Source organism: Dipodomys spectabilis, unplaced genomic scaffold, assembly GCF_019054845.1.
Source record: "Dipodomys spectabilis isolate Male_0828 unplaced genomic scaffold, ASM1905484v1 ptg000070l, whole genome shotgun sequence".
NCBI lineage: Eukaryota > Metazoa > Chordata > Mammalia > Rodentia > Heteromyidae > Dipodomys > Dipodomys spectabilis.
Genome location: NW_024870747.1, coordinates 3,779,861 through 3,790,640, shown reverse-complemented (window position 1 = coordinate 3,790,640; position 10,780 = coordinate 3,779,861). Strand labels below are relative to the sequence as shown.

Below are 10,780 nucleotides of genomic sequence, written 5' to 3'. Positions count from 1 at the left end.
AATGCTCCTGAATTTTTTTCTTCCAGGAGGTTAGCTTCCACTTCACCCACAGCAAAATAGAGTTACCCAGTCCCTGAGTTCAAATCCCAGGTCTGGCAGATAAAATGGCCCAAATTCCTAGCCAGGACCTTAACTTTATTGGTGGTGCAGGCATGGGGCTTGAATTCAGGTCATCACAACTCTGCCTCAGCCTTGATTACCCTAGGCTGGGGTGCAGCTTTTACACCTACAGATGATCCAGGGATCCTAGGACCAGAGTTCAACTCCCAGCTTTGGCAAAAAAAAACAAACCAACCAAGATGGAAGAGGAAAAACCAGGAAGTTTTATACAACAGTTTTATCTTTGTTTCCTTAGCACTGTGACCATCCTGGGTCTTAATGACTTGGCTTGAAAACTGTACATGACCTTGCATGGTCGAAGGCTGGTGGGCTGTCAGTGAAGCCTGAGCCCAACCTAGAAACCTAGGCCCTGAGTTCAATCCTGGGACTGCCACCTACAGGGCTGAAGATCCTAGAGAACTCGTTCCTATCTATAGGAACAATAATAGAATGTTTGTCATGTACTAATTAAATTACTAATTAGCTAGTCATTCTAGTATAAGATTGTATGAAATAAATATAGGTCATTGATTAATTTAATTAATACTTTATTAAGTTTCCTACCGTGATTAATTAATGGAGGCATAATTTTAGACTAAATAATTGGTAGTAATAGAATATATAAAAATAAGATATGGGCATCACACTTTATATAGAATTATACATTAGAATCTACATAAATGTCTATCTGTCTCTGTATAAATTTATTTATAGATACATATACATATGCAAATACACACACACACACACACACACACACACACACACACTTGAATCTACACATCTATCTGTTTATATATTGACCACTCCTAGGGCTTGATCTCAGGTCTTCAAATTTGCCCTACATCTTCATTTGAATCAGACTGGTGTACTAACATTGACCCATTCATGAAGTGAGCATTCTAGGCCCGAAGTTCAAATCACAGAACTGCCCAAAACTTAATCCTGGTGGAAGAAGCCAATTGTCCCACTTGTTTTCCTTATCAGTGAAAGTCTGGGTCTAAGGAATGATGTATAATACATAAGCAAATCTGTGTCCTATGTAATAGGATGTAAAAAATGTTATACATGTAATCATACTCTCTAAAATATATAATAAATAAGTAAAACACAAAATAAAATGAATAACTACACTAACTGCCATATGCAGTAAACATGTGTATGTAAATATAAATCATGTATTTAAAATGTATACGAATATTATTTTTTGGAGTGCTAGGGCTTGAATTCAGCCCCTGGGATCAGGCCTGAATTTCTTGACTTCCAGCTCGGTGAGCTTCCCCTTCCCCCACATTGCTGCAGATTGACCAAAACCCTGAGTTCAAATCCCAGGCCTGGCAGAAAAATGGCCTGAATTCCAAGCCAAGGAGCTTCATAATTTTTAAAATATTTTTAATGTATGTCTGTATCTGTCTGTCTGTATGTGTGTGTATATTTTTATTTTGTCTAGGACAAGGCTGATCACTCTACACTGGGTTGCAGCCACTGGACACACAGCCGAAACTGGGTCCCCAAAGGATGACAAGAAAAAAAAACCACCCGGCAACATTTTTCTTTTCAAGGTGATCATCCTGGGTCTGAATGACACAGCTGAAAAGTGTTTGTAACCTGGCATTGCTGAAGTCTGATGGTCTTCCAGGGAAACCATAGGCCAACACGGCAAAATAGGCTCTGTGTTCGAAGCCCAGTCCTGACCCTTACCAATGGAGGGAGATCCTAAGAGTCTCGTTCCTATTCACAGGAATACCGATGGAAATTAATGTCAAGGTTGAATTTGTTGTTCTGAATGATACTACTATAAATTTAGAGACTGATTTTAGGAGGCTGATGGATTTTAATGAATATTTTTTGACACATTAAGAGAATACTATTAATTATATGGATGCAATAGTTTAGGGACAGTGGTTAATTTAATTAATTATTCACTAAGTATGAAAACAATAATATTAATTACATGGAGGCATAATAATTACCCAAAAATTGGTAGGAATGTAGCCTATATAACTAAATAATGTATCGACATCTTTGGCACTCTATAAATATCTATATCTATTTGTGTACTACCTTCTGCATGTCAGTCTGTTCTTATTTTGTCAACCCTTGGGGCTTAATCTCAGGCGCTGGGAACTGCTTGTCAGCTCCATATGCCACAGGCTGGTGTGTTGACACTCACCCATTCATGATTTGGGCTTTGTGGCTGTGAGTTCAGATGCCAGCACTCACAAAAATTGAATTGTGCAGTAAGAAGCCCATGGTGACATGTTTTCCTTTTCTGTAAAAGTCCTGGGTGTCAGGTATGAAGTTTCATACATAGGCATATCTATATCCTATGTAATAAATGCTGTAAATATTCTATGCATAATAGCAGTCGATAAAATAAATTGCAAATGAATAAAACAAAAATATAAAATGAATAACTACACTAAGCACAATTTGGAGTCAACATACGGGGCAGGATGTCAGGGACTGGGGACCGCCTGGCAGCTGATTTGGCTAGAGGCTGCTGTGCTGGCAGTAACCCATTCATGAAATGAGCCTTTTAGGCCGTGAGTTTAGATTTCAGCCCTGCCAAAAATGTAATCTTGGAGTGAGAAGCCGAGTGTGACACATGATTTCCTTTTCTGTGAAAGTGCTCAGTGTTAGGTAGGATGTTTAATTTGTGTGCAAATCTATAAGCTATGTAATAGGATTTAATAAAGATAAAAATGTCATAGGTGGAAGAATTGTCACTATGATAAACATTGAATTAGTAGTGAATCATTCTAGGATAAAATTAGACACAATAAGTATAGGAAGTACATTAAGTTTAATTAATATTTTATTAAGCATTAACAGAATAAAAATTACATGGAGACATAATTAAATACCTAATAATTGGTAGTAACACATGATGCATAATTCAATAATATATAGACATCTGTCTCATTCTATGAAATATTAATTATATGTATGGATATATGTACATATATGATAAACAATACTGATATTGAGTAATTATTAATTGATGCTTTATTAATTGTTAACTGGGACACATCATTAAATGGAGATATAATTTAATACCTAAGAATTGGTACTAATATTATCTATAATTTAATAATATGCAGACATCTCTCTTTTTGTGTCTACAATATTTATATACAGAAATCTCTATCTATTTATACCTTGTTCACTCCTGGGGCTCCGTGGTTCAGTGCTCACCTAGTAATCATGAAGCCCTGTGTTCAATTCCTCAGTGCCACATAAATAGAAAAACAGGAAGTTCTGCTATCTTTCAACCAATTGAGTGCTAGCCTTGAGCACAAATGCTTAGGGAGAGTTTATAAGCTCTTACTCAAGCCCCAGGACTGCCACCAAAAAAGGGTAGGATGTTCTAACTACAAGTATAGAAGGACATAACTTCAAATACCTCATTACAGAGCAAGCTAGGTGTGTGGTGCTTACAGCTGCCACCTAACCTGACTTAGGCACATGTAAACCACTGCAACCCAGCTCCATGGGTTACACATGTCATCCTGGCTTATGCCCATCATCTTAGCTGCTCGGGGTGTTTAAACCCCAGTCCTGGCAGGATGTCTATGAGACTCTTCAAAATATGGCTCCAAGTCATAGAGCTCTAGCCTTGAGCAAATATCATTAGAACAGTATTCCCATGCTTTCAGTTCAAGCCCCATGTCTACCTCCCCCAAGTAAAAAACCACCCCATTAAACCATTAGATGTGAACTTGTATGGTTTGTGAAATTTTCCTTAAAGAACGGTGATATTGATGAAAGCACCCTTATTTTAATGACAGCTTGTGGAACAGAGCTATGTGCTGAGTCTTCACAGGGTGCAGTGTGCTGAGTCCTGCATTGGGTGCTAAGTCTTTCACAAGATGCTGTGTGCTGAGTCCTGCAAAGAGTGACATGTACTGTGTCCTTCACAGGGTGCATTCTTACATCGTGCCCTTGTAAGGGATCCACAACTGAGATGATTATGCAGACAAGAATATTGAGTCTCAGATATGCTCCCATGGCAAGTATAAAATTATGTATTACTGAAGAATAGTGAGTTGTCTTCTGTGGACAAATGTTTTCTTTTTTTCTGTCATGATCCTTGAACTCGGGTTCTAGGTGCTGACCCTTACCTCTAGGGCTCATGGCTAGCACTACACCACTTGGAACCATGGACCCCCTTGCAGCAGAAGCCAAGCCCAAGGGGTCAGTAGCTGGTCTGTCATCCCGCCTTCTCAGGAACCTGAAATTTGAAGATCTGGGTTCCAAAATATCCCAGACACAAAAGGTCCCATGAGACTATTATCTCCAATTCACCACTAAGAACCTGAAGTGGAAGCAGGGTGCTTTCCTTATGCTGGTAATCCTAGCTACTCAGGCGAATGAGATCTGAGGATCATGGTTCAAATCAAGCCTGGGCAGGAAAGTCTTTGAGACACCTAGCTCCAATGAACCACCAGAAAACCTGAAGTGGCACTGTGGGTCAAGTGGTACAGCACAAGACTTGAGCTGAAGAGCTCAAGGAAAGCACCCAGACCCAGACTTCAACTCCTACAACTGACAACACAACAACAAAAGACAGAAAACACTAACAAATCTGAGGTAGAGGTCTGGGAAAGTGCATTAGGGATAGAGTGTTTTGCATCTATGAAACCCTAGGCTTGATTTCTCAGGACCATATCATTAGGAAAAACCCTGAAGTGGCTCTGTGGCTCCAGTGGGAGAAGGCTATCCTTCTACAAGAGAAACTAGGTACAGTGCTCAGGTCCTGAGTTCAAGCTCCAGGACTCATGTATGTGTGTGCGTGCACACATACCCCCACCCCCCCCACCCCCACCCCCACACAAACACTCACAGACCAGAAGTGGTGTTGTTACACAAAATGGAAAAGCACTGGGCTTCTGCACTGTGCTCCTGCTCAGCACAAAGGCCTTGTGATCAAAACCTAGCCACCCAAGGCCCAACAAGGAGAGGTCAAAGGTTTCAAAACCTGATGAACTTCACCAGCCCTAGATGACAGGAAGCTTTGTGATATCCAACATGTGCTTGGATTTCCCAAACCTAGGAGAGGCATCATAGGCCCATCATTGCTCCAATGAAACATTTCATTAGATTCAGTGCCCTAGTTGTCTGCCAGAAGTACTCCTGAATTATATTGAGCACTTTATCTGAACACAAAAACATAGTCTCACAAAGGCAGGATAAGTGCACATAACTTTATCTGCCATGGAAAGTGGCACAAATGAAAACTTGTTGTTAAAACAGAGCACTGGGGAGAGAGATAGCTTGGGGTAGAAAGAGACCCTTTTCTCCTGACCTTCAGAGCACGCCCACATTCATCCTCACTAATTGGCTCAGGTGGAATTGTTTGTTACCAAGCTGTACAGGAGTGAGGCCTTTTGTCTGCCTGTCCACACAATGTGAGAGACTTCTTCCAGCAGGCCTGGGATGCAGAGAAACCCTCAGGTTACACTGGGAATAGTGAGTTCCCGGGAACATGCACTGTCTTGAAAGAAGTCTCTGTGTTATGAAATTATTGTATTGAATACAAATTTCCTAGCTTGGTGCCATTCATCATAGCTATTCTATAGCTTCACCTATAGGAATACATCCATACATAGACAATGACATGGAAGTACAGGTTCTTTTTGAGGGGGCAGGTCCTGAGGTTGAACTATGAGCCTAGGCAGTGTCCCTGAGCCCCTTTTGCTCAAGGGGAGTACATGAAGCTTGAGTCATAGCCTCAATTCTGTTTTTTTGTGATCTCTTAGAAGTAACAGTGTCATAGACTTTCCTACACTGGCTGGATTCAAGCTAAGATTCTCTCTATCTCAGCATCCTAAGGAGGTGGGATTACAAGCAGCAGCCATTGACATATTCTTTCTTTCTTATTCATTTTTTAATCTGGACAATCTGACTTCTTAGCAGGGTCATTCTAATGGTTTGAATTAATAAGTAAACTACCCAATGTTTATTATAGTTGCTTTCTCTCCTCATCTTCTTCTCTGGTCACAGGTTTGAGGCCAAACGTGAGAAATGAGTGTCACAGTATTTTGGAGCAAATATCCACAGGGTATGCCAATTCTGTCACTTAGCATTGAGCTAGAATTTACTGTCTCAGGATGAGAGGACCAAAATCTGGAGTGATCCTCATACTGTCTGCATTGCTCCTTTTGCCTATGAAATGATCTAATCATTATGAGTGTTTTGTGTCTCCAACTTTAAGTATCTAGAACACACTAGAAGCATCTTCCTGTTTCTGTTTTTCTCTAGTACCTCTCGAGATTTAGACTAAGGATTTGTGTGAAGCGGCTCCTCTGCGAATCCCTGAGAAAAGCCACTTGAAGCCTCTTCAGGAGATCACCATTCAAAGCCAGCTGAGCAGGAAACTCGGTGAGACTCTTATCTACAATAAACCGCCAGTGAACCAGAAGTGGAGCAGTGGCCCAGAGGGTAGAGCTCCAGGTTTGAGAGAGAAAGCTGAGCAGGACGTACAAGCCAGACCATGCAGGAAAGCCTGGGAGTTGATTATGTCCAATTAACGACCAGATAGCTCTTCAATTACTTTCTGTTGGCATGTTTCATGGGCCTAGGTGAGAAGTCTTGCCCCTGTTATCTGATGATACAGGTAACTGGGACCTGAGATCCTAGGACCCATGGGTCCTACAGAAGAGAAGTATTTTTTAGACATCATATCAGCAAAATTTGGCAATAATCACTGGAATGCTTCAGAAATACGGAGAAAAACAGTTTGGGACCAGCGAGTTAAAACAATAAACAGAGCAGCAGAATAAAATCCCATATGGTTTAGAGGAAAACAACACTCATTTTTTGCTATGTGAATTCAGAAGGCCATGTACACTTAGAAGGTATCACAAGTTTGTACCTAAAATATTGCATTGATACAATTTATATTCTGATATATATTCTAAACCTAATTATTTATATTCTAATTGTATTGATTGGAATAAATATCAATTTATTTGTCAAATTATCAAATAATTCTAGTAACTTTCATAGTGTGAAATATAAAATCATCACATATAAATGTAAAATATATAACTATATATAATATAATGAAAAGGCTCATGTTTTGCATTGTTCTGTTGGGGTTAGCGTATCAAAGGCAACTCTGTTTTAAAGTATTATTCCATTAACTCTACCTCAGTGTTTGGTAGAGTTAAACCTAAAGCTTTACCATTTGTAGATTTACAGCCTGGATGCAAGAGGAAACACTGTGGTTAAAACATTAGCAATTTAGGGAGGTTGAGCTTTTCTTCATGTGTCTATTGGCCATTCTTCTTTCTTCTTCAAAGAAGTTTCTCTTTAAGTCTTTAGCCCACTTATTTATTGGACAGATGTTTCTTTGAGTATTTGTTGTTGGGGATTTAATTTTTTGAGTTCCAAGTATATTTTAGATATGAGACCCGTGTCCGTTGTATGGCTAGTGAAGATCTTCTCACAATCCATGGGCTTTCTATTGATCTTGCTAGCTATGTCCTTTGCCATGCGGAAGCTCTGCAACTTCATGCAATCCCATTTGTCCAACCTTTCTTTGATTTGTTGTGTTTCCAGGTCTTTATTAAGAAAATTTCGGCCTGCGCCAAGGAGACCTAGGGTTTCTCCTATTCCATCCTGTAATGTTTTCAGAGTGTCTGCTTTGACTCTGAAGTCTTTGATCCATTTGGAGTTGATTCTGGTGTAGGGTGATAATGCAAATCAAGACAACATTGAGATACCACCTCACCCCAGTTAGAATGGCAAAAATGAAGAACTCTAATAACAACAGATGCTGGAGGGGATGTGGACAGAAATGAATCTTACTGCATTGTTGGTGGGAGTGTAAACCTGTTCAACCACTTCTCAAAAAACTTCACATACAGCTCCCCTATGACCCAGCAATCCCACTTTTGGGCATTTACCCAAATGTTTACAAACAAGACCACATTATAGCTATCAGCACACCTATGTTTATTGCAGAATTATTTACCATAGCTAAGATATAGAACCAATCCAGATGCCCCTCCGTAGATGAATGGATCAAGAAAATGTGGTATATATACACAATGGAATTCTATGCCTCCATCAGAAAGAATGGCATTACCCCATTTGTTAGGAAATGGAAAGACTTGGAAAAAATTATATTAAGTGAAGTAAGCCAGGCCCAAAGAAACCTAGGTCCCATGGTTTCTCTTATTTGCAATATCTAGTATATGTATGAGTCAAGCAGAAAAGGTCAGATAATGTGATGTTAGGAAAATGAATCCTTAGATATGTATTTAAATGTTTTTTTTCTTTCATGCATTTGTTTCTAACGCACTTATAAGATTATCTTTTTGTTGCTTGCTATGTCCCTCTCCCACATTATAACCCCTGCTTTCACTATATTTGATGTCGGTATAATTTGTGAAGGAGAAGGGGAAAAACAAGTCGTTTAAGGATACAGGTGGACCTGTTGCAACAATGAGAAGTACAAGTTGTCATGTCAAAAACGAGCTTTACAACTTTGGTTGGGAGGAGGATTGGGTGGGGGTCGGGGGGAGGCTGGGAAGGGATGTGAAGGGTAACAAAGGAGGAGGTTGCAATACTTGATAAAAAATGTACTCATTATCTTGCCCATGTAATGTTACCCCTCTGTACATTTTGTTCACAATAAAAATAAAAATAAAAATAATAAAAAAAACATTACCAATTTAAGGCCTAATAATGAAGAGAAATATATGGACTTCTCTTTCAACTATGAAAATATTTGGTGATAAAATGGCAGTAGTGTAAGTTCCTGCCTTTTTGGAAGGTAGACAGGCTAAGACATTAGGTAATCACGAATATGAACATTTTTCACTTTCTTGGTTTTAGCTACATTTGAAATGGTAGGTATCATAAACAATCATATTTTGATAAAATGCCTTCTAGTATGAACAGTTCTGGCTGAACTGTTCATCTCTCTATGATCCCTTGTAACTAAGATTAGATTTGTTCCACTAATACAATCTATGCTGTCAGAGTAAGATATTCTGGTTGGTCTATTCCTACATGGAAGAAGGGTAAAGGGTCAGGTAGACATTTGTGCCAGTAAGACCTCATTTGGGAAAATCTCAGCTGCATATGTTTAGAAGTAGCTCTTAAACAAGGCTTACTTTGAATCCATTGGCTCCACAGATCTAACACAGTTGGATAAATAAGTACTTGAAAAAGCCGTCTCCTTTGGACTTAGCTATTAATACTTGAAAGTTTGATCAAATTCTAAGTCTAAAAGACTTAAAATAGTCATTGACAAAAAAATTGCAAATGTGAGCAATGAACTGAACAACATATTTTTTTTAACTATTCACAGAATTTTAGGGAAATAAGATTAATAGCATTTTTAGGAACAATAAGGTTTCCTTGTTACAAATAGGCACCTAAGCATATAAGCCTGTATAAATATTTCATCATTAACTACTAAAATTTACAGGATACTACATTCTTCAGCAGCTTTTATACCAAAATTACAACAATAAAGAGATTAACATGGCACTTGTACAAGGATGATATGAAAATTTGTGAAGTATTCAAAATTTTTCATTCTTCAGATGCAAGAAAAGAAAAACAGCTATTAAAAAGTTGATTACAAAATTACAAGTGTAACAATACACCTAATTCATATAATTAAAAGTTACTTTGACATCAGTGTATTAAATTTTCACCTTAGAAAGGCCTTTACATAGCATAACCTTTACACAACTTTTGAAATTAGACAACATTGTTGTTTTATCCCAAAGAAATATAATACTAAAAGGACCTAGGGGAAAAAAAAGGAATCTTAAACTGTTTCTGTATGGAATGCAATCTGAAAGGACACATTAATGAACCTATATGTTATAAAACAATGTATAATTCAATGTATTATATCTAGGAGAGAATAAAATAGATTATGGACACTATACAAACATAGAATATAGAATATTTTAAAATATACTTTTTCAGACAAACACCGGAAATATCTTTAGTTTCTATACTACTCATTTCAACAGATAAGTTAAAATTATTTCCAATCAACAAAATCACAAACTCTGCATAAATCATTATAGATGTATACAAAAACTCTTGAATACATTTTGACATCAAAAGCAGACAATTCACTTTGAAGAACTCCATAGAATCCATGAATTGTTACTATAAGATATTGTTGTTATTTGGATTGTGAAAATATGTTGATAAAAAGGAATTAATGACATTTTTGAAATTTAAGAAAATTAACCGAATCATTAGGATTTAGGAGAACAATTTGTACAGCCTTCCACAACTTCAAAGAGGTAGTGAAACATACTTATCTTTTTGGTAATATCAAATGCAGTTTCTTCCAAGTGGTTCTTCAGACCTGGTTTGACATATTGGTTCAACAGTTCCAGTGTATTTTTGCTATCTCAATTACCAGCAGCAAGATGCAAGGGGGTCAAAAAGCGTTTAGTTTGGGCATTGGTATCTGCATCATGAAGAAGAAAGAAGCCACTCTGGTATTATTACACGTACATGCACTGTGCAGGGGTGTCCAGCCATCTACAGTTATTGCATGTGCCCCTTGAGCCACCAACTCACGGACAATGTCTAAGTGTCCACTGTAGGCTTCCCGATGAAGAGGGGTATACTCATCGTCATCCCTAGTATTCACATGAGTAGCCTTTTTGGAAAGTATTCTCTGCACTGTAGT

General features: G+C 38.2%; 1 pseudogene; it reads left to right on the top strand.

The window, feature by feature from the left end:
* The first annotated feature begins 9,552 nt into the window (after positions 1-9,552).
* Positions 9,553-9,652, top strand: LOC122109911 (annotated as a pseudogene).
* The last annotated feature ends 1,128 nt before the right edge of the window (positions 9,653-10,780 follow it).